At 46.5% G+C, this 27504-nt stretch overlaps 1 long non-coding RNA gene and 1 pseudogene across 1 annotated transcript in view; both read left to right on the plus strand.

The window, feature by feature from the left end:
- The window catches only part of LOC121165613, a 157480-nt gene that overhangs the window by 45310 nt on the left and 84666 nt on the right, over window positions 1–27504 (plus strand). Inside the window, exon 4 of the long non-coding RNA XR_005885301.1 lies at window positions 7391–7556. This is a non-coding gene — a long non-coding RNA (uncharacterized LOC121165613). The remainder of the gene's footprint in view (window positions 1–7390; window positions 7557–27504) is intronic.
- On the plus strand, window positions 26570–26884 carry LOC121165612 (annotated as a pseudogene).

The raw sequence follows: 27504 nt of genomic DNA on the forward strand, positions 1-27504 counted from the left end.
ATGACACATTAGCAGGGAGTTAAGTCAGAAATCAACTGGAGCTTAAATAAGCATCCATATGGGATCCTGACATCACAGAAGACAGCTTAACTCACTGTGCCACAATGTTTGTCCCCGTAGATTTCATTTCTTGTGTGAAATGCCAGGGTAAGGATTTCTTAAAGCTACGAACTCTTTCACAGCTTGAAGCCTTTTAAATTTCTTATTACCGAAGTCTACAATAAGGCGTTCCCTCCGAGGGCTTATTCTTGGGCTCTATCATTTTACTCATCAAAACCTCATTGTTAGGCTATCAAATCCTCCAGAGGTATTGTTTTTATCAAGCACTATCTGCTGTGTTTGGGAATAACATCTAGACATGAGCTCTCAAATATCGGGAACCTGAAAGAGTTCAGAAAGTGATGGAACTACACTGTTGCTTGCTTCAGTGGTGCTAATTACAAAGATGTATGCACGTACAGAACTGTGCACCACCAAAAGCAAAATTTTCTCCTTGTAACTTTTTTTTTAAAAAGATTTATTTTATTTTTATTGGAAAGATGGATATACAGAGAGGAGAGACAGAGAAGAAGATCTTCCGTCCGATGATTCACTCCCTAAGTGAGCGCAATGGCCGATGCTATGCCAGTCCGAAGCCAGGAGCCTCTTCCGGGTCTCTAGCACGGGTGCAGGGTCCCAAAGCTTTGGGCCATCTTCGACTGCCTTCCCGGGCCACAGGCAGGGAGCTGGATGGGAAGCGGGGCTGCCGGGATTAGAACCAGTGCCCATATGGGATCCCGGGCGTGCAAGGCGAGGACCTTAACCACTACACCACCATGCCAGGCCCTCTCCTTGTAACTTTTAAGAATAAAGGGAAAAGTTGTCAGTGATTCATCAGTGTTAACCGAGCAAAACTCTCCATCAAGTGGGCTCTCCTCTTTTACGCCAGAAGCAAAGGAAGAATATCGGTGTGGTAGAGCAGTCACACCCGTGACCTGATTTCTCATCCCTTTGGGAGTTGGGCATTCCACTCTGACCTCGCATCCTCTTTGCATCCAGCCCCATGGGCTGCTTTAGCCAGTGGGATGTTAGCAAAGGAGACACAAACCGATGTTTGCATTTCTGCTGTTGCCATCTGTCCTCACCATGACAACACGTACAGTCTAGCCTGTTGGCGGCGAGGATACATGACAGGGAGTAGAACTACCAAAGTCATCTAAGCCGATAGTCAGTGACCAGAGAAGGGAGGGAGAGCTGAGATGAGCACTGCCAAGCCAGTTCTGCCTAAATCACCAGTACTTTGACCCAGGAAGACATTCTTATTATGTTAAGCCACTATATTATGAGGCTGTGTGTGATATAGCATTATTGTGAACCATAGATAACTTATGCAAAAAATAAGGAGTTAGTACTCTCTTTTCTCTCTCCTCTCTTTTTAAGGATTTATTTATTTTTACTTGAAAATTAAAGAGAGAAAGTAAGAGAGAGAAAGAGAGCCATCTTTCATTCATTGGTTCACTCCCCCAATGTCAGGATGGCCATAGCTGGACCAGTGTGATGCCAGAGGCCAGGAGCTACTCCCAGGTCTCCCACATGGGTGCAGGGTCTCCAAGCACTTGAGCCATCCTCTCCTGCTTTCCCAGGCTATAAACAGGGAGTTGAATGAGAAGTGGAGCAGCTGGGACACAAGCTGGCATCCATATGGGAAGCCAGCATCTAGTGTCCAAGGCATAGGTTTAGCCTACTAAACCACAGCGCCAGCCACTAAGCGTATCTTTACAGAGAGCGATTTCTGGACTGTTTATCTGAACGAGATATTCCCCTTTTTTCTGTCTCATAGCTTTATATATTTATTTATTTTATTTATTTGGTGCTCAAGGCTCTGATCACAGATGGTATAATTTACTGTTATTTTTGTTTGCCTGTCACACTTGCAGCCAGTGCCATGTGATTTAGAAACAGGTCTGAGTCAAGTAGGGCTGCACAAGACGAGAATGTACATCCTTAAAAAAAAACTCATGAAGGGCCAAAATGTTAAGCTTTGACTGTTTAGTCATTCACAGACATTATCTGAAGCCCTCTTATGTGCCTCACCCTGTCTCTCCCAGCATCTTGCCATCCCTCTGCGAGCAACTGCTGATGTCTGTTGCTGAGATCCTTTTCATTAGGTTTTACTCCAGCTTTCAAGCCCCTAGCCCGTGTCTCTGTCATTTTGGCCTCTTCTCCTGTCCCTGAGACTTGTGCCCACACCATAAGGCTTTAAGTTGGTCACTTCTTGAGTTCATCCCTGGCCTGATTGGAGCTGCCAGCACAGTCCACCAGGGCTCAGACGCTCACGCTGGACTCTGGCACCGATGACTTCCAGTTGATATGCCAGATCACTAGCTCGGTGGTCCTGGCCTACCCTGACACTCCATTCCCTTTGGTTTCCTTCCTTTGGCATACTTCATAGCCCTGCCTTCTCCACTTTCCTTCATCTTAAAAATAAAAGCGAAAACTCATGGGCCTGGCAGGGTAGCCTAGCGGCTAGGGTCGTTGCCTTGCATGGCATCCCATATGAACACCGGTTCTAATCCTGGTGGCCCCACTTCTCATCCAGCTCCCTGCTTGTGGCCTGAGAAAGCAGTTGAGGATGGTCCAAAGCCTTGGGACCCTGCACCCTCATGGGAGATCTGGAGGAGGCTCCTGGCTCCTGACTTTGGACTGGCTCAGCTCCGGCTTAGAGAGATTCACTTGGGGAGTGAATTTCCTAAGATCTTCCTATCTCTTCTCCTTTCTGTATATCTGACTTTACAATAAAAATAAATAAAAATCTTTAAAAAGAAGTAAAAAATCAATGAAAAGTCTTAAGCTTCCTGGTAAATGAGAGATTTTTTATATTCCAGTTAATAAGTGGTTTTCTTTTTAGAATTCTGTTATATATTTATCACAAAGTAGGAATGGTCTAAGATCCTGGGCCTTGCCCTATTCATTGATCCAAGCCTTATGTCTCCAATACTCCCCTAGGTTGGGTTTAAGGAAATGAGACATCAAGACCATATGTGTGACCTAGACTTGATGGAATTGAGATAATTAGACGTCAGGTGCTAGCAAAGTTATACTTGATGGTTAGAGACGAGTTGTTGGAATCAGAGAGTGGAGACCTGTAGCATCTCAGAGGGGGAAGGGCCTTGAGTGATCAAAACCCCTTTGGCAATGGGTGACCTGGGTGACATCCCTTGTCTTGTTCATCAGAAACGAGACCCAGGCCCTTTCTCCCACTCCAACCTCTGTGGGGACTTGGTAGCAGGACTTGAAGGACATTTTTTTTGTGAGAAGCAGAACCACAATTCATTTAGTGTGCAGAAAAGAATGGAATTAATTAAAAACTAAGTATATTTTGGTGCAAAAATGTTTGAAGTCCTTGCAGATAACAGATCTCCAAGATAGTCATAGAAAATGTATACTATACAAAAACAATGCTTGAATTTTAAAAGTTTATGCATCAGAATAAACTTATATCTTAGTTCCATTTTCCCTAGAACTTTGAAGTTATTGTATTTTACTTAGGTGAAAGGCAGAGTAACAGAAAAGGAGGGGAGAGGCAGAAAAAGAGAGAGAGAGAGAGACACCTTTCATCCTTTGGTTCACTCCTCCCACACCCACAACAGCCAGGACTGGGCAAGTACTCAAGTCTGGTCTCCCACGTTGGAGTTAGGGATACAACTGCTTGAGCCCAAACCCACTGCCTTGCAGGATGCACTTTAGCAGGAAATAGGAATCAGCAATGGAGTCAGAACTCAAACCCAGGCATTCTAATTGGTGTCTTACTTGCTATGCCAAATGCCTGCTCCCAAGAACCCTTTGACTTCCCCTTGGGTTTCAGGGAAATGAGCTCTTCCTGAATTTTCACACATCTACGCAATCATACTTTGGGACCAAAAATAACATAGCAGCTGAAATAAAATTACTGAATTATAACCAGGAGAGAGAAACTCTCCATACTGGGCATCCAACAGTTTTGGCAATTGGCATTATAGCTCAGGCAGCAGCAAATGCTCAACTCAAGGTGGCTTCGTCTGGCTTCATGGACCATTCAGGCTATGAGACGAGGATGAGACCGGGACAACAGAAGGAAAGGTCTTGGAGCAGATGTCTATGCTTAGCCTCCCTGTCAAGACAAGGCAGCCTCTCATTAGGAAGGAAAGATGCAAGTAGCCACTACACCCTGGGGGTTATACCTGTGTAGATATTTTGTCAGCCATTTACATTCATCTGTGCATTAACCAGGATGTAATTGTGAACTTAATATATGCATTTAACCAGAGCGTTGATAGTTAAGAAATTCAAGCACAGGGCCCACATTGTGGCACAGCAGGTCAAAATGCTATTGAGACCTGATATGTTATTGTTAGAGTGCTAGTTCAAGTCCTGGCTGCTCTGTGTGGCAATATGCCTAGGAAGGCAGCAGATGACAGCCCCGTTACGTGTTCTCCTGCCACTCACGTGGGAAGCCCAAATGGAGTTCCTGCTCCTGGCCCAGCTCTGCTCTTTGTGGCCATTTGGAGAGTGACCCAGCAGGTTGGTGATCTCTCTGTTTCTGCCACTGTCTCTGTCATTCTGACTTTCAAATAAATAAATCAGTCTTTAAAAAGGAAGAAAAAGAAATTCGAGCACAGCAAAGGGGCATTTTGGAAAGAGACCTGGGGAGATGGTAGTGCCCTCCACTGCTCTTGCTGCCAGCTCAAGGCTGCAGCCATGGAAGGCTCAGTCTGTGCAGCCTCCTGCAGATTGTAGATGGGATTAGTTTGCTGAGAATGCTAACCCCGTATTCCAGAGAATTTGACTTTCAATCACAAAGGATGCTATGAAGAGGCCTGATGCCAAGGTGAGAAGGGCCTGCAAGCCAGGAATTAGTGTGAGGGGCAAGGTCTCTGGTGGCCACCTGCCGAGTGAACATTCATTCCACCAAGCCAACTCGGGGCTCTTGCCTGGGACAGGGACTCCTATGCATCGACCTTGGCTGGAGCTTGTGGGGAGGGGTCCCCTTCCACCTCAGCTTATGCCTGTCCTCCCGCCCCATGTCTCTTAGTCACAAGGCCAGGCATCTAGAAAGCTCCCTCCTTGTTTTATCTGGCAGAACATTGGGACAATAATTGGACTGGGTTCAACTGGCCAGGAAACCAAAGCCCAGCAGAAAAATGCCTCATGAGTCCTGCCAACCTCCTGCTCCTTGCCAATCCCAGTGCGGGACAAACAGCCCTGCCAAAGTGCGGATTTGTGAGCGGGGGAAGTAAATTCTGTATGTGGAAGCCACATAATGGAAGTTATGTGCTTTCGGTTGGGGATGGGGGTGCACAAGCAAGCACAATGTTGAATCCATTCTGTGGCTCATGATGAGTTTCACTCCCCCACACACCCTCCCCTCCCCCGGCCTGGAAGGGAGTTGGTCCGGTTTGCAACAAAGGCGTTTGCCCCTGTGGCTTTGTGAAAAAGAATGTGTGCGCTTGTCAAAAGAGAACTTCTCTGCGTGCTTGGAAGGGTGAGCCTGTCTGCCTGCCAGAAAGGAGCAAGGCTTCGTCTGGTTGAAAAAGAGAAAAATTCCACCAAGCAGCCCCATTAGCCACTGCACAGGCCAGCCTCCCTTCCCTCAAAGATGTTGGTTTGCTGCTGCCAATCTAGTTTCCCTAGCTGTCTCCCTTTGCCTGCCTGAAGCAGAGAGCTGCCCTTAGGGGTCCATGTCTTCCCATCATGGAAAGGTAAACAAAACTTTTTTTTTTAAAGTAGGCGGGGTGGGGGGGATTGGTTTCAGGGCTCCAAGACTTGTGAGCAACATGTTGGTAAACAAACACTCTCTCCTTGCTCTCCAATCATTTTTGGAAAAATTCAGATGCAAAAGATAACCCTCCCCACTGCCTGGAGCAGGTGTGGTGTTAATCAGGTGATGGCTGTTAGGTTTGGAGGTGATTACGATTCAGAGAGGCCTTCGGTTCAGGCACAGAGTAAGAGACAGCCTGAGGAACTGCTCCCTGGCGGGAGGTGACCCCGGACCTCTTCCCCATGGCTAACTGACCACATGAGAAAAATGGCTGCTCAGCATATACAGCACTGGGCTTTTATAGTCTTAGTTGTAGGGGGTGGGAGAAGACAGCAGCTCCTCGGTTGGCTCGTGTCTGTGACATATAGCCTGGGATACTCATCATGGCGCATGCTGACCTTCTGTGCAGAGACAAAGTTAGGGTGATTTAGCATTGCGAACATTTCTGGATGGAAGTGTTGGCTTGACTCTGGCAGAGTGGTGGAGTCACTTTTGATCTGCCCAAGCTATCAATGGTGATGATAGGATCCTCTTCTAGAAGTCTGCTCTGGATTGAACCTCCCATCCCAGCAGCTCATTCATCCAAAGCAAGGCCCAGACTTCCGATCAGATATGACTTTGCGAGGACAGAAAACAACACAAATTTCTTCTACAAGGATCATTCAACTTTGATGCAATTGGCAAACATTGCCTTTCTCTCTCTCTCTCTCTCTCTCTCTCCTTTTATTTGGATTTTATGGTACAATTCCATAGGGTCTGGAATTCCACTGCCACCCAATTCCCACTCCTGACTGATTTACCCCATATTATTACAATAGTATAGTCCTTCAAAAGGAGTCATAATTTCATCAGTCTATTAAGTGTGCCCCGACATGGCTGGTACAGACAGTGACAGACAGTCCAGCATCCTGTCTAGGTATGTCGAGCAGTTTCATTGGGAGTCCGTCTTTGAAACATCGCCTTTCATGGCTTTGGATTACCATGGAGATCTTCCTAAGACTCAAAATTATACTTGGAACAGGCCATCGTCCTTGGAACAGGCCATCGCCCTTGGAACAGGCCATCACCCCTTTCCTCGTGGCTGCATCAGGCTTCTGTGGGACAAGTTTGGACAATAGGCCATTTCAGGTTGCAGGTGGATTCTGAGTCCCTGATAGTAACAGCTTCATCCATTTAATGTGAGTTTGAGTTAGTGTTTCCAAAATTATTGAAAATTCCAACACCCCACTGCCCACCCCCCCCACTGTTGGGTGGGAAGAAAGAAGGCAAACAGACATAATTACCTCATATTTGCTTTGTTCTTTCAATTATGGAAGCACAAGGCTTTGAGACTGCCTAAACTTCACCAAAGTTAAGAGTCAGCAGAATGGAGAACCTTTTTTCCAGATCTGATTCCTAAAACTGTCTCTGTGAGTTCCCAGACAGTAATGAAATATCATTGCAGTTGGGAATTGCAGTCTGTTCAAGGCAAACTTGTTTAGACGTAGCCAAGAGAGTTTATTGGTTTCTTAGTTAACAGTTGTGAACTGGTTGTTTTGTTTGTAAGTCACACCTGGAGCTCTGAGAATGCAAGCAGGAGGTTGCAGACTTTGCTGTCTATTTCATTCCAAACAGAACTTCATCTCTGCTCAAGAGGCTAAAGGTCAGCAACCTGGTGTAAAGATATATTGGGACAATGGATGAGACTTCAGGAGTAGTCTCCTGCCCTGAACCTGCAGATTTCCAAGAGGAGTTTGCCGCTTGGATTAGTAGGCCTCGCATGACATTCCTGGACTAAAAGGTAAGCTAAATGGCAAGAGCCCGGCTGTGATTCAATGCAAGCATACTAAGAAAGACAACAGCAAGCATTTACTAAGGTTGTGAGCTGAGATGTTGCTATGGGCATGATCTAGAACATTCACTGAGAAAGATTCTTGCCAGAAATAATTAGATCTGGACTTAGGCTTATATACCTAGTGACCAGTTTATTGGAAACGTAGGAAACAGAGGAATATGCTCTGTGATATTATATGAAAGAAAGAAGCCACTTCTGTGGGCTAGAAGGCTTGCTCCTTTCAGTATATAAATGACATTGAAAACATTGGTGAGAAGAAACTTATCAATTAACAGCAACTTCTTAGATACATCTTCAGGAACAAAAACTCATTTGAAACCTAAATCAGTCAGCCCATTTCTGAAAAACTCTTTTTAGATGATCTGAGGAGTTTGAACAAAGGCAAGATATTGGATGGTCTTAAGAGATATTATGTTATGAATATTTTAAAGATAAAATTCCTATCTTTATACAGAAATCAATTGCTGATATTTGCTTTTTAAATATTTTAGTGAGGAAAGTGATATGTTGGTTAAAAGGAAAAAAGACTAGTAAAGCATTGATGTTTAGGTGAGATATCAGTGAGATTTCAATACAGTTTTCTCTGCTTTTGTGAATGACACAAATTTCCAGAATATGGTTGGTTCTGTGAGGCTGCTGTGAGGCACAGCCTTTCAGACAAGGAAATCTTCAAAATGTGCCACCTACTTCCTTTGTGGGGGGGAGGAGTTGTTCCAGGTCGCAGGGTACAAACACAGAGCCTGGGGAGGGGGAATGCTGGCCTGGAAGATTCTGGCCTTGGTCAGTACTCGGTCAGTACTTTACACAGGCTAGTCAGTACTTTGAGCATAGAACCATCACAGCTGTGCCTACTACGCTCATCCTCCTGTCTCAGCTCTCACCTGTCTTCCATCCATCCTCACACCTATGCTGACCACCCAACATGTTGCTTCTTTGGGAAACAGAAGGAAAAACCAGTGTCCCACTCTTGAGGTGAGTCCACTATAAGTACACAGAGAATAGACAAGTGAGTTACACTCTCACACCTGAGGCATTCTTTTTTTTTTTTATTTAAACAAGAGTTATCTATTTATTTGAAAGGAAAATGATGGAGGAGGAAAAGAGACAGAGACAGAGAGATTCTGTCTCTCTGATTTTCTGTCTGCTGGGTTCATTTTCCAAATGGCCACAATGCAGGCCATCCTCTGCTGCTCTCCCAGGTGCTCTAGCATGGAGCTAGAGCAGAAGCAGAGCAGCTGGGATGTGAACTGACAGTCTAATATAGGATGTTAGTGTCAAATGGCTTAGCTCACTGCATCATAATACTACCTCGCCGCTAAGCATTCTGGATCCTACAATCAGGCTTCCCAGGGCAGGTAATCATTGCTAAATCATGACAGTCACACACCAGTCTTCAATGGTCTGATGAATTTGGTCACAGGTGGATGCTTTTGAGTGCCTGTCAGGGTTCGCTGATCCTTCAACTAGGATCAGAGCAGCCAGCCTCTTCTTTGCTGCCTAGCAGTGCAGCAAGGGTACCCGATCCGAGCATGGGTATGCAGGAGCCATGCCTCCTCGCTGCAGGCACTTTTCTGCTGACTTGGTTCCCCAGCCCTGAGGCCATGTCTCCTAGGACCACCACCTCCAGGTGGCACATGGCAAGGAATGCTGGCAGCATTGCCCCCACCTTTCTGGTTGGCTCAGGCTGTTTGAGCACAGAGTACGTTGGGTCCTGGGACAGTGGTTTCACACATCTCAATTCCATGCTCCACCGTTTCCTTCCCACACAACAGTCTATCCACTTTGCTGCTCTTCTCTGGGAACATTCTGTCACAATCTCTCCCATCCTCCTCCACAGTTGCTTTATTTAGGGAATTCCAAACAGTTGTTTGGACTAATTGAAAAAGGATATTTGAATAAGAGCAAGTCTCTGGTGAACGGAAAGGCATCATTAGGGAATGTTTTGTTCTGAAACAATCTCGTCTCTGTGCTGCATGCACTCTTCCTCTAACTGTTCATTAAACAGTTTCACACATACACAGGTCAAGTTGATGGCTTTGAATCTGGCATCCTTGACATCTCAAGTCTCACAGAAGTCCTTGAGGGGCTGCCACTGGTGGCAGAAGAGGAGTGGAATGGTAATGGGACACAGAAGCCTATAGGTTCCCACCCCCATCGCACCTCAAAGAACTCCCCTTTTGTTGGCTACAGTTATTAGAGTTATGAAAAGGACTTAGTAAAAAGGAAAAAAAAATATCCCTGTCTAAAAAATATATACACACACTCAAAGTTAAACAAACAAAACAGCTTCTTTGGTAAATCCTCTAACCCGTTGTGAATTTACATCAGTCTTTGCTCAAAGCATTGAAAATGACCCCTTAAGTTCCCGGAATCTGCTACTAGCATTTTTGTTTGTTCTGATTGTTTTGTTAGCAAGCCTTTCCTTTGTGGCTATCTCAGAGGGACACCAGTGCAGCCTTATGTGATCTCACAGACTGGGGAATCAGGGGAGTTCAGTGTCACCCCAGTAGCCAACATTCCATTACACTAATGCCCTGTGGCCCCTTGTGTCTACCCCAGATCCCATTGGATGCTTAGGGAATAACGGGGATCAGCAGTTGCTCACTGAACTTGAAATCTGAGCAGTTTGTTGCCTAACAAGCCAATTCAGTAAGTCTGAGTTGCCTGGGCCACACCCTTCTCATTCCGGCTACACCAATAATCCTCTCAACCAGGGGCCGAGCGACACTGGACAGCGGTTACCCCACTCAGAGCAGCCCCAGGAGCTCACTTCTGCCTTCTTGTCACGATTTCCAACCAAAATTGACAAAGTCACCACTTGTTAACGGTGAAGAAGCCTCATTTGTTCAGAGCACAACGAGGAGGCCAGTGTCTCTTCCAGAATATTCTTCGAGGCTCGAGAGAGATTGCATTAAACGGAGGAGAGAGCACAAACTGGGGTAAGGGGAGGCAGGGAGTCGGATTCAGACAGCTGTTATAGTCTCTGCTAAAAAACAGAAAACCTATTCCCTGTCCTACAGCTGGGGATAGGACATGTCTGTTGGCGAAAACTCCAAGCAATCTGTTGTTAACTCAGTACAAGAGATGCGATGATGGCACAGATGTGGTCCTGTGCCCAAAGAGCTTACAGAATAGCCAGGCAGCCAGGATGTGTTCCAGCAGCTAGAAAAATACATAGCATAGATGGTGATGCTTTGAGGGATATGGGCGCCAAGGAAGTGCTGCGGATGGCGCACAACCCCAAAGGCCTAGACTGGGGGGTTGTGAGCTGCTCTACTTCTGCCTGTGACTTGAGAGGTACTGCTGAATGCTCCCGGCCAATCTGCGGCCCCTTCCATGCAGACAATGCTTTGCAGGGCAAAGAGGATCCCTTTTAGCCACTGTAGGACCTCATGGAGACTATATCAAGGCTGGTATGTTGGTGCCAAAAAGCTGAATGGCACTTAACACAAAGGGATGAAGAGTGACTAACTCTGTTTGGTATGATGTTGGAACCAGAGACATTCTTTATTTCAAAACTGTATCACTGGTTGACCCTCTTCTAAAACAGAAGCTCTTTTTATTGCTGCTATTGTTGTTAAAAAAAAAAAAAAAAAGGAGGGGGTGTTGATAAAGAGCCAGCGGCACGTGCACATCCACAGATGTCCTGGACTGGCAGGTTGCATAAGAAGAAAGAGGAACCCGGGGTTCCAGCTTCTCTGTGGTTCTACCTCAGGGGAATTTCTGGTCCTTGGCTTCTCCTATTCCTTCATACACTAACCCATTTGGCTAAGGACTGGATGCACACTCCTGAGAATACTACTTTAAAGCCAGAAATGCTCTACTCCTCAAATCACAAATCTGCCTGCTTCTGTTCCCTCCCTTTCTCCTTCTTCCTTGTAAAATGAAGGAGCAGCTCTTCTCCCACCTTCCAAGGGAGCCTCTCTTCTCAGTTACCTGCCACTTTGTTCTGCTGGTTCCTTCCCACCAGTATCAAAAGCATACTAGATCTCTACCCTGTGAAAAAATAAAGTAAAATAAAACCTGTCTCAGCCCACACTGTCTCCAGCCAATCCCCTGTCCCTGACTCTGAAAAAGCTTGTCACTCTGTGTCCTCCACTTCCTCACTTCGCCTCATTCCTCCAGCCAGGCTAAGCAACCTCTGTCCTGGTCACATTGCCGAACATGCACCATTTCCACTGCCATTGCCTACCATGCTCCTTAACTGAAAATCCGTATCCCACTGTTGAGGTCTTGTGCGAGAACACTATCTTAGCTCTGAAGATCAGCTTGCAAGCCTCAGTTTGTGTTTCTGCAACATTTGACATTTTCTCTTACCTTAGACTTGATGGTACTGATTTCCACTGGTCCATTAACTTGCTCTAATTAAAAAGGTTGTTTTAAAATCTATTTGCTTTATTTGAAAGCTGGATAGAATGATAGAAAGAAGGGAGGGGTAGAGAAGAGATGTTTTCCATCCACTGTTTCATTTTCCAAATGCCCGTAACAGTTGAGCTATGCCAGGCTGAAGCCAGGAGCCAGGAGTCAAAACCTTTATCCAGATCTCCTCTGTGGGCGGCAGGGTCAACCAGGTGAGCTGTTACCCTTTACTCCCAGGCACCCTAGCAGGAATCGGGATCACAAGTTCCAAGTAATCAGGACTCAGACTGGCACTCTGATACTGGATGTGGGCATCCCAAGAAATGGCTTAACCCATTGTGCCACCACACTTGTCCCTTGTTTGGCTGTTTTGTTTCTGCTTATTTTGCTAGAATAGGGATCCCACTGAATGGCACAGAGTGGGGGACATAGAAAGGCATACAAAGTTATGGAGTGAGTGATGGATGATATTGTGATTCAACCCTTATCAGGAATGAGTTCTGCCACTACTTAGCCAAAGATTTCTTAGGGCCCAGGGCCTGTCAAGCTCTCAGGTTCACCCTCATCATCTGAGCATCTTGTTCAAAAGCAGGTTTCAAATGAGGAGGTGCGAGGTCTGTGTGCCTGACACCCTTCCAGCTGAGGCTAATGATGTACTGCACAGGCTACCCTTAAAAGCAAAGAGAGCAGAACAGTTTAATAAACTTCAGTAGAGAAAGAGGGTCACCCGGTATAAGCTTGGACCCCAAAGACCGTGTGAGGGGACTGCAGAGGGGCTCCCCGTCCCTCTGCTCTTCCTCTACCCTTCTCCACCAGCCTCAGCACGTCTGCTCCCCGAGGGCCGCTGAGCAATGAGATTCCTTCCAAAGCAGCTGTGTAGCCGCGCTAGCTTGCACTGCAGCTCCTGATGGCACTTCTCACTCTAGGAACTGTTCCAATTTGACAGTGGAAGGTGAGATAAACCCCAGAGTTATCAAATCGTATTTCCTGGATCTGTCTAAACAAATTCCCTAAAAATCCCCTGAGGAAATGGTTCTGCTATTTCCCAGGGTAATCTGGGTAGTGTTGATGCCATTCAAAAACTCAGTGATCACTCAGGGCGTTCCCACCCTGGCACCCTCCCAGCCCCCACCCCCTTCCACTCTCCATCCCCTCCCTCCCAGCTGCTGTTTTTTTAGGAACCTTACTGAGAGAGCTTCGCGCTTTAGATGCTTTATTTGTAATACATTCAAGAGCCAGGACACATGGGCCAGCTAGTCAGGGGCCAGCTGATCTATGGCTGGCTCAGGCAGCCAGAGATGACAGAGCACTGCCGTGTGCCTGACATCACAGATACTGACCACTGACCATACTGAGCACACACAGCTCCCTGTTGCTTACCGAATAAGGCATCAGCCCTCCTATCCAACCTTGCAGGCCCCATTGCTTTACTTTACCGCACCTTGACTTTGTTAATATTGCCCTGGTTTATTTATCCATGGCTTAATAATGTAGTACCAATGAACCAAAAACGAGAGTAAAACTAGAGGAACTAAGTCAGAACTAGGTCAGCAGAACCTTGGTGAACTTTAACTCCCATATAGGCTTCTCTCTGTTTCAGTGGTCTAGAAAAGTCAAACCATAGCTACCTGACCTGCAAAATCCATTTTTCTTTAATGCTCAGAAGAGACAAGTTAGACTTTCACTTGCCTCAAGAAAGCTTTCATTGTGTGTTTTTATGATGGCAATCGGGTTAATGTAGGCCACTTTTTGCTAATTGTACCTGCTTCTCTGCTTTTTCACCCAAAAGTGTTTCTCACTCTACCTGTTTAAACCTCAATCATTCTTCCACATCACTTAATACCCCTAGTTAACCTGTGCCTAGATGTTTTGGCTAAAAGGTACAAATTATTTTTTTCTCTCTATCCACACCCCCTCTTCACTGCGATTCCATTGCTCTTCCCATCAGTAAGTGGAAGGATTTTTCCCACTCCCACAGTCGAATCTGGCCACATGCCTTCCTTGTGCTAGTAAGATGTGGCAGAACTAATAATGTGGGAGTTCCAAGTGTCATCCCGGGAAAGCCTTGTATGCTTCAGTCACTCCGGGATCCAGCCTTCTGCCTCATGGCACAAGCCCAGGAGAGCCTGTGAGATGAGGAAAACGTGAGGCCGGATCAGTTCAGTTATCCAAGATCCCAGTGCAGGCCCACCAGGTGGGGCCTTGCCAACTTGGGCAAAGCCAACTGCAGGGAGCAAGATTGAACAAACACCTACCCCAAATTCACAACTATTCTGATGTCATTTTAGTGTGTATATTCGCCAAATTATGCTCGTGCAAAATAAAAAGGAAATGGGGCTGTGCAATTCCCAAGAGAACCCCTGAATTTAGAAATAAGTTGAATTTGTATACTGTTGAGCCATAAGATAATCATACACAAATGCTCTTCAACTTATGCTGATGTTTTTTCTTTTTTGAAAAAAAGTTTTTGTATTTACTTAAAAGGCAGAGTTACAGAGCAAGAGGGATGGATCTTCCATCCACTGGTTTACCACAAAAATGGCTCTAACGGTGAGGACTGGACCAAACAAAAGTCAGGAGCCTAGAACCCCATTGGAGATTCCCACTTGCATGGCAAGGATCCTCAGCACGGGCCCTCCTCCACTGCGTTCTCAGGCACATTAGCAGGGAGCTAAGTCAAAAGTGAGTAACCAGGACTCCAACTATTGCTCATATGGGATGCTGGCATTGCAGATGGCAGCTTAACCTCTGCAGCATAATGCTGACTCCAATGAGTACATCTTAATAAATCAATTTTATCTTAAAAAATCTTAGATCAGAAATACATAATCTGCCTAACTTAGTAACACCCTGGCTTGGTAGCGGAGGAGTCTGTAGAGCAGCCGTTGTGTTTTCTTGTGATGTAAAGCTGGGCTGCTGCTGCCGTGCATCTTGAGAGAGGACCGGAGCACTATCACATATCACTGGCTGGCGGGAAAAAAAAATCAAAATTCAAAGCCTGAAGATTGATTTCTACCTGATTCCCATTGCTTTTACAACAGCAAAAAACTGAGAAATTGTATATGGGGTCATTGGCATTCAATGTGTCGCTCAGGTTACAAATGAGTGGCCAGGGACATAGGGCTCACTTGGCCATCCTCCATCCTTCCCCTACATTCATGACATGCCCTGTGCTTAGCACAGAGTTCAACACACACTGAGCCTTCCCCATAGACAAGATAAATAGATACATCTTCTGCACCTGCCTTGGCAAAAACTGGAATGGTTCTTTAATGAATCAGAAGATCAAGGCTGAGAACGCTATGTGGGATGACTCCTCCCCCAAGCCATGTGGGACAGGGCAGAGTAGGACAGCTAATATTTTGCTGCCCGTGAGCCAGAAGTTCTCAACTCCTGCTGGTGCTGCACCACCTCCTGGGGGCACACACTGTCCACAGAGGACACGGGCTCACTGCAGAGCTGGGCAGGGTTCTCCTGCCACCGAAGGTAAAGCTGCATCCCAGAGCAACAGTACACACTGCACACCAAGACAGGTGATGTGTTTCCAGGCCTCCCCAGCTGATAGGCCTTGCTCAGTGTTGCTTCTAACTGCACATGGCTACTTCAATTTAAAATTAATGAGCAAGAAAAACTGTGTTCCCTGATAGCGCAGTGCAAGTGCTTGATAACCACTTGTGAACTTCCCAGAGCACATTTCCTCTGCGGGAAGTGCAGTTGATAATGTGGTTAAGGTCAATTTATTAGCTCCTTTTCTTACTTAGCTCTCTGTAGCCACCACAGCCCAAGAGGAGATAATTCTGTTTTCTTTCATCTGTTTTTTTCTTAAATATTTATTTATTTATTTGAAAGAGAGAGAGAGAGCGTGCGTGCACACACATATTTCCACCTGCTGGTTCATTCCCCAAATGGGCACAGCGCCTGGGGTTCAGCCAAGCCAAAACCAGGAGCCAGGAATTCCATCCAGGCCACCAGTTAAATGGCAGTGAGCTCACTGTCGTCCCAGCAGTAGCAGAAGCTGGAATTGGAAGCAGAGCAGTTGGGGCTCGACCCTGTGCTCAAAGGGGACTCTGGCATCACGAATGGCGGCTTAACCTACTGTACCTAATACAAGCCCCAAATCATTCTATTTTCCAATCTTCAGTTCAGATCTTTTCTCTGTCACTGTACTTCTGTTTCCCATCTCTGCCCCCGGTGCACCTTCCCCACCTCCTCTTGCAGTTCATATAAACGGCCCTTGGTATGTTCCCCCAGGCCCTGGCTTCAGTATTTTTCTTTCTTCAAGAGCACACTCCAAACCTACATTTGCATTTAAATGAAAGTCCTACTTCAACCAGACAGAGGGATGCCTAGAAATAAATCCATATATTTCAGGCAGGGGAGTTATCTTCATTCTCGTAACATAACCTGTCTGGACTCCATTGAAAATGATTACGAATCCAGAGTTCCCTGTGCCTCCAGCAAAAGAGTGCTGATTTGACCTCTTAGCAAGGAATTCAGTTGCAAAACTTTTGCTGATGGCTGACTTCTTTCTTGGGCTGAGCTATATCTGAAACAGGAAATAGCAGTTTAAAGTTAAGCAAATGTCTTTTTAAAATATTTCCTCTCATTGGAATAGGTGTGATGTCATTTAAGTCTAATCTTCCACCTTGTGTCACCAGCATCCCATGTGGCCTCCAGTTCAAGCCATGGCTGCTGCATTTCAGATCCAGCTCCCTGCTTAGGTATGGCATGAGAAAAAAGCGAAGGAATGGCTCAAATCCTTTTTGCTCCTATATCCACATGGAAGGCCCAGAGGAAGCTTCTGGCTTCTCCTGGCTCCCGGCTTGGGATCAGCTCAACTCTGTCCATGTGGCCATTTGGGAAATGAACCAGTGGATAGAACAGCTGTCTTGGTCTCTCCTTCTCATTCTGTATGTATGCCTTTCAAGTAAAAATAAATAGATCTTTAAATGATAATTTTTCTCTTTTTAAAATATCGTATTTATTTGAAAGGCAGAGTGGCAAAGGGTGGGGAAGAGAGTGAGAAAAGAAAAAAGAGACTGTTCTGTGCATGGACTCACTCTCCAAATGTCCCCAGAAGCTAAGGCTCAAGTGGGTTGGAGCCAGGAGCCTGGAATTCTGTCCAGTCCTCATGTGGATTACACGGTGTGCGCATTAGCAGAAAGCTTGATTGGAAAGCTGCATAGCTGGGACTCAAACCAGTGCTCCAGTATGTGATGTGGGCATCTCAAGTGGTGGTTTAACCTGTGTTATGCCACCATGTCTACCCTTCTCAGTAAGTCTTGTTGCTATTGGTCACTGAGCAGAGAAAGCAGACCTTGAGCTGTAAAGGGAAGTATGATTATTAAAGGGGAGTTCCCTTTGGCCTCTCAGTAGTCTGTTGTGGCCAAATATTTCCAAAACTCAGAGGAAGCATACTGTTCTCTCTCTGTCTCTGGGAGATCCCATTCATCTCAAGCAAACAGCATACATGCCTGCCAGAAATGCGAGAGGCATGGGGTGAAATCCCAGAAACATGAGAGGCAGGGGGTGAAATGAATGTTCATGAAAATGCGAAGAGTTATTAAGAGTACCCCCAGCTTGTGTTCTTCTGGAAACAGACCCCAACGAGAAAATTTTTAGTTCTAGTAGGTTATGTGGGAAGTGATTCCTGGACACCCAGCTTGAGGTGAGAAGTGAGAGAAGGGAGGGAAGCAGCTGCTCCCCTCTGCACACTCTCCTGCCAGGGTGCCTGATGCTGCTGTGCTGTGAGGCTCCCCTGGGAGACACTTGGGACTGTGTATGCTTCCATGTTGGTAGGATGAGGGAGCTGGGGCACTGATGGTCTAACTCCCCAGGGTTATTGGCTGATGGGTGTTCCCGAGGACATAGAAAACCCATATTTCTGGCCTATCCCATGAGCAAGCCAAACATAACTGTGTGGTGAGAGGCAGCCCTCAGAAGATATGCCAGTGTCGTCAGCACACAGGAATGACACCACCCAGGAGTCATAGGTATGGTGCCAACAGTTTTGGAGGTCACACCCCCTCTTCCTGCTTTTTGCTGGACCAGAATTTCATCTATTTCCTCAAGTAAACAGGAGCTTGGTTTTTATATCACCAGAATGATTATTTAAAAATCTCTCCCAGTGGTGCTACACAGTGATAGTCATAGCCTATCTTTCCCTCTCGTAGAGTTTAGGAGTAATCCTGTTGCAGTGGGTACACAGTGGACTTCTGCCATGTCGGCCAGCTCAGCCTCTTCATCCAAGCCTCTGTAATTCTGATGGGGGAGATTTTCTTGTCTTCTGGCTTCAGGAGTAGCTACGTGGTCTGTCCCAGGCCCATCACAGTTCTCTTTATAGCGTTACTTCATGGCGCAGGTACATGTGTCAAAGCAGGGCCATTTGTAGTCCTTCCGTGAGACCTTATGTGTGGATGCTGGGGTTACAAATGTCTCTGGAATCACTACTCTGACTTGCATATGGCTTGGTTCCTGAAGGTATATATGCTGAAAGCTTGGTCCCAATGCTGAAAAGTGGTGGAGCCTTTAAGAGGCAGATCCTAGAGGAACGTGTTTGGGTGATGACCACCCTCAGGAAGGGTTGAAGGCTGGTCTCATAGAGCGAGTTTGTCTCTGTGAGAGCAGGCTGTTATCCAAAGGTAAATCTGGCCCATCTTTGGTCTCGTTGTTCTCTTGGGATCACTTTCCAAACTCTGCTCACCTCAGCTGTGCTTTCCTGTCTTACTGTCTTCAGCCATGTTGTGAGGCAGCCAGGCTGGCACCGTACTGTTTGGGCTTTCTAGCCACCAGACTCCTGAACCAAGTAAATATCTTTTCATACATGATCCAGCTTCAGGTGTCTTGTGCCAGCAGCACAGCATAAATAATGACAACTTTGAAGTCTGAGGCCTTGCATTCAAAAGAAAGAAGTCACTAGGAGGAAAATAGGGCCAAGGACTGTATCCTGGTGAAAACTTATGACTGGCTGGCACCGGATTTGTCTGAAGTTAGTCCACTCCTAATTTTTAGCACACACAATGATTCTATTTGCTAAGGTTAGTGTGGGTTGGGTTCCTGCCACTTACTTGAGAAGTTTTATCCAGGTAATAGATTTCAGAATACAGTGTATTATGTTGTGTTGTTTGCTTCAGTTGTCAGACTATGTGGAGAGAAAAGCAGCCGCCACCCACTGGGAGGTCAGTGTTACCAGGGCACACAAGGCCTTTGTTCTGAGGTCTATGGGGAAAGACTGTGTTTGCCTGAGCAACAGCTTTGCTTTTGTTTCTTGGACATTGAGTTGTACTAATTGGTTTTCCTCTTCCAGTTGGCTGCTAGGAGGTCCTGGGGGGAAATTTTGTTCTACTCTTTTCTCCTTCCTGTTGCCCAATTTCTTGACATCTTTCATCTCTTATATTGTAGTGTATACCACTACGACTCTTTTTTTCTTACTCTCCCCCCCCTTTTTTTTTCAACACAGAAACTTGTGGCAGATGACCCTCCAACTTCACCTTGTGACTAATGCATATGATAGCATCTCAATTTCAACCTTCTTTCCATTTTTCTGTCTCAGAGCTTGTCCAAAATCTCCCAAGGCTTGCTCAGTCCACATAAATATAGCTTTGAATGGTGGATGAGGAAATATGTCCCCAAGGGAGACCCTGCATCAAAGAGGGGTGGGCAGAAGTATATAAATTCCCAGTGCCCTATATGCCAGGAGGACAATTTTGAGGAACACTCTATATGCCTGCTATGATTTGCTTCTGTAACTCACCCTTATTGAAATTATTTTTTTTTTCTTGTCTCAGTCTCCCTTGTTCTTCACTTCTGTTCCTTGGAGTTTCCTTTTCAAATGGCTACCTGCACCAACTTCGTTGCTTCTGATTCTGTAAAGTAAGAGGTGGTGGTTGCTCGTCCCGGGTCCTGGGATGTGTGGAAAGTCATCAGTTGTTTTCCCCCTTTATCTCTCCCCTTTGCCCAGGAACAACAAGAAGAAATAGCAAATTTGGAAGCAATGAGCCCACCTTCCCACCTTGATCAACCATGTAATCATTATTTAAAATATAAAATTTATTTAAAAAATAAACCAAGGGACAAACAAAAATTAATTAAGAAAGTTAACAACCAGCTTTTTGTTTTTTTGGCCCCATCTTAGAAAGTGCCAAGCAACACAGCATTGTTAAATCCATCATGTTTGGTTGTGAAAATGGAATAAGGAGGGTCCAGGGAGGTCCCTGTGGGAGAGATGGACATTTGGCACCCTCGTGAGGATGTCACTTGGTGCTCTGAGATCTGAGTTATCCCCTGCTTCTCAAGTGATTACTTGCTCATGTGCACCCTGGGAGGCAGCAGTGATGGCTAAAGTAGCTGGGCTCCTGCCTCCAAGTAGGAGACTTGGATGCAATTTCCGGCTCCTGGCCCAGACATTTGAAGAATGAACCAACAGATTCAAGATCTCTCTTAGTCTTTTTCTGTGTCTCTCTGCCTTTTCAATTAAGTGGAACAAATAAGTACTAAAAACAAAAACATAAACAAAAACAAAAACAAAAAATCAAGAGGATCCCCCCAGGAAGCTGAGGGCGGCTCATATCCTCCTAGCATTGAGGGGCAGGGAGAAATTCTGGAGAGGAAACCAAGCAGGCATAAGGCAGGGTTGGATATGTCCCTGCTTCCTGGTTGCAGAATAAAAGAACAGCCAAGTGGTGGCTCTTCCCAACCACAGGCTCTGTGACCCATTTATAGATACACCACATCATTGCACTACAGAGAATCCCATTAGAATAAAAGGGAAATGAACATGAAACCCAAGACGAAAAGCAATTAGATAATTATTTCCACATCTAACCATTTGGTACAAATGTCAGGCAGGATGTAGTGTTCTCCTTTATTTTGTCAAGAAAATGTCCACGACAATGATTCCCAACAGTGTAATGCATTTCCTGTTGTGATTTGTGAGCTGTTCACAGCACACTGGAGGTCTGCTTCCACCGCAGCTCCCCTCTGCACCAGGCAGAAAAGCTGATGATTTCCAGGCAGGTGGGTGGTCCTCTGGAAGCCTGAGAGCAGTGCATCCCCGACACCTTGACAAGCCCTGGTTCAGGCAGCTAGTCTGTGGCAGTTCCAGCGAATTCAGGAAGCACACAGAGATCTCCAGCAGAACACCTACAGCAGCTGTTGCAAATGGGTCTTCTGGAGCTAGCCCCAAATTCTCTAGGCTACCAACCCAGTACAGCCTGCAAGCAGGAAGTGAACACAGATTAAATATAGCCCTGGGGCCAAGAGGTGATTTCACCTCCATTCTCTTTACACACAAACAAACAGAAACCGGAATGGAGGGAGAGAAAGGAGAAACCGGAATGGAGGGAGAGAAAGGAGAGTGGAAGAAGGAGTGCAGACACTTCAGACGGCTGATGCATGGCAGGTGGGAAAGCTGTGGCCCCTGTGTCTTCCTCTGTCAGCAGGGTCTGCTCTAGCTCCCTACAGCTCTGGTCATGGAAGGATTCCCTCTGGCTCAAAGAGCTTTCATGATGGTTACTGGACAACCATCCTTCATACTATGACATGTGGATTAGCTGGATCCGGGGTCACTGAAAAATCAAGTCTAAGATGCTAGCCATGATAGGCCCAGGGCTGCCGCTCTACATTCCTTGGACATGTGGAGGGGGAACAGGTGAGCCTCAAGGTCCCAAAGGAAAGCCCCCTAGTAGTGGTTGCCATTATCCCTGGCCAACTCCACCCAGCTTTCCCCTAGATTCCCTCGGGAAAGATCTGCCTTAGCAAGCTCCTAGGAAAGCCTGGCCTTGTAGAGGGCTCAATGAAGGACTGAAAAACAGATCTAAGACCTGCTCCCTGCGGCAGCAGCTGCAGAGAGATTGATGCAAACTGCCAGAGACTGGCTTTTCATGCCTGCCTTCCTCTCTGGCCCAGCCTTGTGTGCCCTGAGTGAGTGGTCTCCAGTGCAAGGAGGCACAGGGCTGCTGGTTCACTCAGGGATAGGAAAGGGAGGAGTCTGGTTCCCAGGCTGCTACAGCCATGCTCCATGACCTTGAACAAACTTGTCACCTCCCTCAGCCCCTGAGATTTCTCAGGTCTCAGCACAGTTCCGTGAAAACTAAGAAGGAAAGGGAAAGGCAGTGGGCCATGTGACTGCCTGTTTGCAAAGGTTCTAGGAATCTCACCATGCCAAAAGTAGTGGGCAGCTGGCACAAGGGACAGGGGACACAAGTACTGCACACACACACATGCTCACACATACTCACACTCACACATACACACCTCTGCAGAAATGCCCAGCCAGCAAAGGCCAGTCCCAACCACAGGGCTCAGAGAGGAAAGCTGTTGGACAGAGGTGGGTCGAGGTTGTCCTGCTGTTCTGGCCAAGCCATGCAGGCAGGGGAATGTGGGAGAGCCAATTCCCTTCTTTCTCCCAGCAAACAGTTGGCACTCTTACTCAGGTGTCCTGGATCTGCCATCTCCCCAGAGAGCTTTCCGAGAAGGGAATTAGAAACAGGTCTGCCCTATCCAAGAAAGAACCGGCTAGTCTTCTTTTCCTCCACAGGCGGCAGAGCCCAGGCTGGAGAGCTTGGGTGCTGGGGTCATGCTGAAGCGGGCACAAATCCAGGTTGTGAGGGGGTCCTGGGCATCTTGCCCCACCCCAACCCTTTTGGGCTGTGTTGAAGGTTTTGTAAATCAGGAGGACTAAAGGGTGTGGTTTCCAGGGCTTAAGAGCAAGGGTGCACATGTCCTGTTTTTCTTAGGCTAGCCAAGAGCAGCTGCTTCTTACACTTGTTGAATTCTGAGGCACCCATTGTGGCTGGTACAGGAAAGAAGCTCTACAATAGCTCTCAAGGGTGTCAGTCTCCTGGAAGCTGCTACCTTGTGTCCTGGGAAAGAGAAAGGAAGGGTATTTTGGGGGTGGAGATGCTCCAATTCTGCCCTGCTCCACCTGTCTGGCTTTCATTGTGTTTCCACCTGATCATCCAAATGACTGGGAAATAAGTAGGTGTTTTTTTGTTTGTTTGTTTGTTTGCTTCCCTGACTCAGGCCATAGGTAGAAGAAGGAAGGGGATCCTAAACCTGTCTAGGGCCCATCCTTGAGGTAGTTTGTGACGGTCAGAGGCTCCAGAGATAAGGGTGGCCTGGATTGGAGTCCTACCTCTATCAATATCCACCTTTGATGGCCTTGAGACTTGAAGATCTGTGGAATGGGAATAGTTATTCCTCACTCTGGGATCACTAGAAGGAATACGTGAGATCAGTCTGGTGTTGCTCCTGGGAGATATTTAATGCAGCTTGTTTTCCTGCTGTGTGAAGAATAGCTCCATGAAATCTCTTTCTCCTTTTCTGATTGTGCTTTTTATCATATTTGATTTCACCTCTGCGCAGAATCAATTGCCAGTCTTCTAAATCAAAGATTAACTTGTTATTCTCTTTGGCCAGCTCTGCTCTGCCCAAAATGACACCCACACACCCTGCCCCCCAATCTGGTCAGAAGAGGATTTGCCTCTTCCAGCAGCAGTGCAGGTTCTAGCAACTGTCATGAGGACTGTCAGTGAAATCTTAGCATTTTGGTGTCCCCCACCCCCCCATTCTGCCTAGGACCGTGCTCTCTAATTGGACCCTGAACCTTTCTGCCCAGCACTTGAACTGCCAAAGGACGAGTCACTCCCTGCTAGGCTGCTGCCCTGTGGAGTTCCTACAGGCTGTCTCTGACGAGTCCCAGTGGAAAACATTGGGTCACAGGCAACACCTTCTGGGTGGAAGATGAGTTCCAAACCCCAGGAACTGCAGTTATTAGAACCTACCTCTTGGATTATATATGCATAATGTCAGCATCCACCTCAACTCCTATTTCAGGAAATCCCCAGCCCAGGTCTCTCATGGCAGTCCATGCCGCCAGCCCATGGAGACAGCCCTACTGGACTCAGCCTACGCACATCCATCCATCACTTGCTCAACAAACACTCAGTGGAGTAGCACCAAACAAATGAGCCCTGTCATTCTCTCCTGTCTGCCTAGCAGCCTTGTGGCTACCCTCCAAGCCCAGCACATCATTGCCTCTTATTGTCTGTGACAACAGCACCCTGAAAGGTCACTGCCTCACTCCACCCAGTGGCCTTTGCAGAGTTGCCTGGTTTCTTGCGTCTGAGCATCGTTGCCAGGGCCTCCTTTTGGGTTCACACAGTACCAGTGCCCACCTAAAACCACTTGCATTTTTCCCAGTTTCTCCACCTACAGTAACCTTTCAGCCTCTGCACCCCGCTCTTACCTGCCTAGACAACTAGAATTTGTTTAAAATTTACCTCAAAGCTTCACCTCTTTTAGGAACCTCCTGATAACCCTGAGAGAATGACTCACCCTTTCCTGTAGGTTGCCACTGTGCCTTTGTCACTTTTCAGCATAAACAAGGCTTGTCCCCACTTGTCTTCCCTACCTACTCTGAGCTACCAGAACTCAGCCTTTGTCATCCTTGTGGACCTGGCATGGAGCAAGGATCATGAAACAAGGCTTGATGGAGTGTCTTGGTTACACAGCACTGCATAACAAATGACTCCAAAGAGGTCGGGGCCTACATAGCAGCAATAACTCATCATCTCTCACCATCCCCTCCTGGGGATGTGGAAGTGGCTTGGCTCAATGGTTCTAACCTGGCAGTCCTTGGAGAGGCAGGGTTTGGTCAAGCTGTCAGTCACAGCAGCACATCGCCTGGAGGCTGGTCTGAGGCTGGAGGAGGCGCTTCCGGGATGATTCACTCACACACCTGTGGTGTGAGATGGTGTGGCTGGCTTTCAGCAGCAGGGCTGATTTTAATTTCCATGTGGTAAGGATTGCCAGAGTGATATGAGGACACTCAGTTAAACTTGGATTTCAGATGAACCAGGAAGAATACTTTCTGTATCAGCTATGTCCAACTCTATTTTTTTCTTGGCTAAATCTGGCAACCCTGACACAATAGACTACAGGTTTCATGGGCCATCTCTACAACATGGGGGCGGGGGGCGGGATTGGGAGACAGCCTCCCCATACTCCCAAGGCAGAAGCTGCAGTGCCTCTGCTTCAGAAGGCACAGGTGTCACTTTTCTCATCACCTGTTGTTGGTCATGCAGTATGGGGAGGGAATATACAAGGGCACCCATACCACGGGGTGAAGCTCTGTGGGGGCCAACCTGAGGTTGGTGAACACCATGTGAGATAAACTCTCCCATCGCTCGATTCCATGCCTGGTATCTCCTTTGGTTCTCAGGATGCTCTTGGAAGCACCCAGGGTCCCAGAGCTGCTTCTCCCAGGTTCTCCTCTTGGGTGACATTGTTGAAGGTCAGAACCAGCTTTCTCCAATGCCTGCATGAGGGGTGGCAGTTAAGGCTTTAAGTGATAGCAAAAGCAAGCAGATGATCTAAAACCTCCCAATGTTTATAATGATTGCAAATCCAAATGTATACAGTGCCTTTCTCTGCTTCTCTAGTCCATAGATTTCTCAGTCACCCCTCCCCTTCTACTACCAGAGACCCCTTTTACTCCTCAAACAAGCACTGACTATACTGAAATGCATAGAGGCCTATTCAGATAACAGTTGCAATGACAAGGTGGCCCCTAAGATGTCTGTCAGTGTTGGAAGTAACCTTAGAATTGGTTGTATAGATGGAGTTCAAAAGTCAAGGCCTCCAATTTTCAGGATCCCTGGGACATGTTTGACCTGGCATTTTTATTTGTCATCAGAACATTTGAGGTTTTACTTCTTCATTGAATAAAAGAATCAAAGACACTTGCCTCCCATCTCAGCCCCAGCACCACATTGTTTCTGTCTTAGCCAGAGTTTTCTGCAGCCGGGATTATGGAGCACATGGTTTGTTTGGGAGGTGAGCACCTAGAAAGCAGAAGTGACAACAAGGGGAAAGGGAGGTAGGGGAGGAAGAAAAGTCAATGGGGGGGAGGAGCACATCTCAGAGTGAGAGACCCTTGCAGTTAGGGTTCCACTCCACTCAGCCCTCCTTGGAGTCATGAAAGAGTACCCCCTCAAACTATCCAACCAAAGGGCAGAACTTGGTTGTTTAGCCACCAGCTTCTTACCTACTGTGGTTTGCCCTTGACGGGATAACCAGACATTCCAGGGAGACATGGAGCCTGGCTTGGAGAGGTCTGAGCTGAGTCAAGATGCTGTTGGCTCAAGTGAGTCTGAGCTTGTTCAGAGCTTTATCACTGGAGAAGTGTCCTGGTAGTGTGGCATGGACCACCAGAGGCATCCACCGCAATTTCTCTCAGCAGCTTGTTTCTATTTAAAGGCAAAGTCTAAATCTCAGTCTTATGCTTGTCACTTCAGTGAGGCCACACAGCCAGCTCATTGCTAAATGCCACAGGAAGAGCCAGAATTTCCTTCTATGTTTAGCTGATTCATGTTTGCTTTCATTTCTCAGAGGTGTGTAAGGGTTGACCTTTTCTTTACCTTGAGATTTACCCACTATATGGACAGAAGATTTTTATTCCTGTAGGAGATTTTTTTTTTCTCAGCAGAGGCTACAAGATAAATGATGAGCTCATAGGATATAGGATATTTCCACCTACTTTGAGAAACACGATTTGCATTTGTGTTATTTCCACAGGAGTCTCAGCTGGAGACCTCACCATGGCATACTGTGATCAGGGCCAAAAAAATACAGAAGGTTAGGGTGCAGCCCATCAGCCTCGTCTTCAAACACTTGCAAAATAGGTCTGGCATCCAGGTGTGGCTCTGTGCACAGTTGAATACACGAATGTAGAGGGCTGTATCATTTGTTTTGATGAATATGTGAACCTTGTAATTAGATGATGCAATAGAGATTCATTCTGAAAAAAAGGTAAGACAACAACTGGGTTGGGTTATGCTAAAAGGAGAGAATATTACTTTGCTACCAAATGTCCCCAACCATAAATGATCAACAAAGTGAGAAACTATTGAGAAGGTAATACAATATCTTTTGGTTTGCCTTTTGGGTGTCCTTTTATTGGAAGTATACTTCTTAAAAATGTGTTCATATTGTTCTGATTACCCTATGAGATTGCAAGAAGATAGTAAATGTTGTAGAATATTTATTTACAAAAAAAAAAGTGCCAAGTGATGACAGCAAAAATCTGGGTGAATGGAGACTTGAGGTTGGCTAGGTTATGCAATGGGCATTGAGAGGGCTGCATCCGCCCCGAATCGGTGAAATTGACAGCATTGCAGAATTTTCCAACATTCTTGGGCAGAACCCTTAGAACATGCACACATCAGGACCCCATTCCTGGGTATTAGGACATTTGGGAGGCTGGGTGTGTGACATTTTAGCTCTTCCCCCAGAAACAAGAAGAACAAATAGCAAATTTAGAAACAACATTTTCACCCACATTTCCTTAATCCTTGATCCTTCCCACCATGATCAGCCATGTAATCATTATAGTCTCAGCTGACATCTGGACTCTGCCTCACTCCTTAATATCTAGGGGTGATGGTTTGGGAATGGTCTTCATCCCTATCCCTTCCCAATCCAAGTCAATGGCCACAGAAGTCAGACGAACTCACGCACTTCTGCCAAGGCACAA

Source organism: Ochotona curzoniae, unplaced genomic scaffold, assembly GCF_017591425.1.
Source record: "Ochotona curzoniae isolate NIBS_2020 unplaced genomic scaffold, NIBS_Ocur_1.0 contig_908, whole genome shotgun sequence".
In the NCBI taxonomy this organism is placed as follows: Eukaryota; Metazoa; Chordata; class Mammalia; order Lagomorpha; family Ochotonidae; genus Ochotona; species Ochotona curzoniae.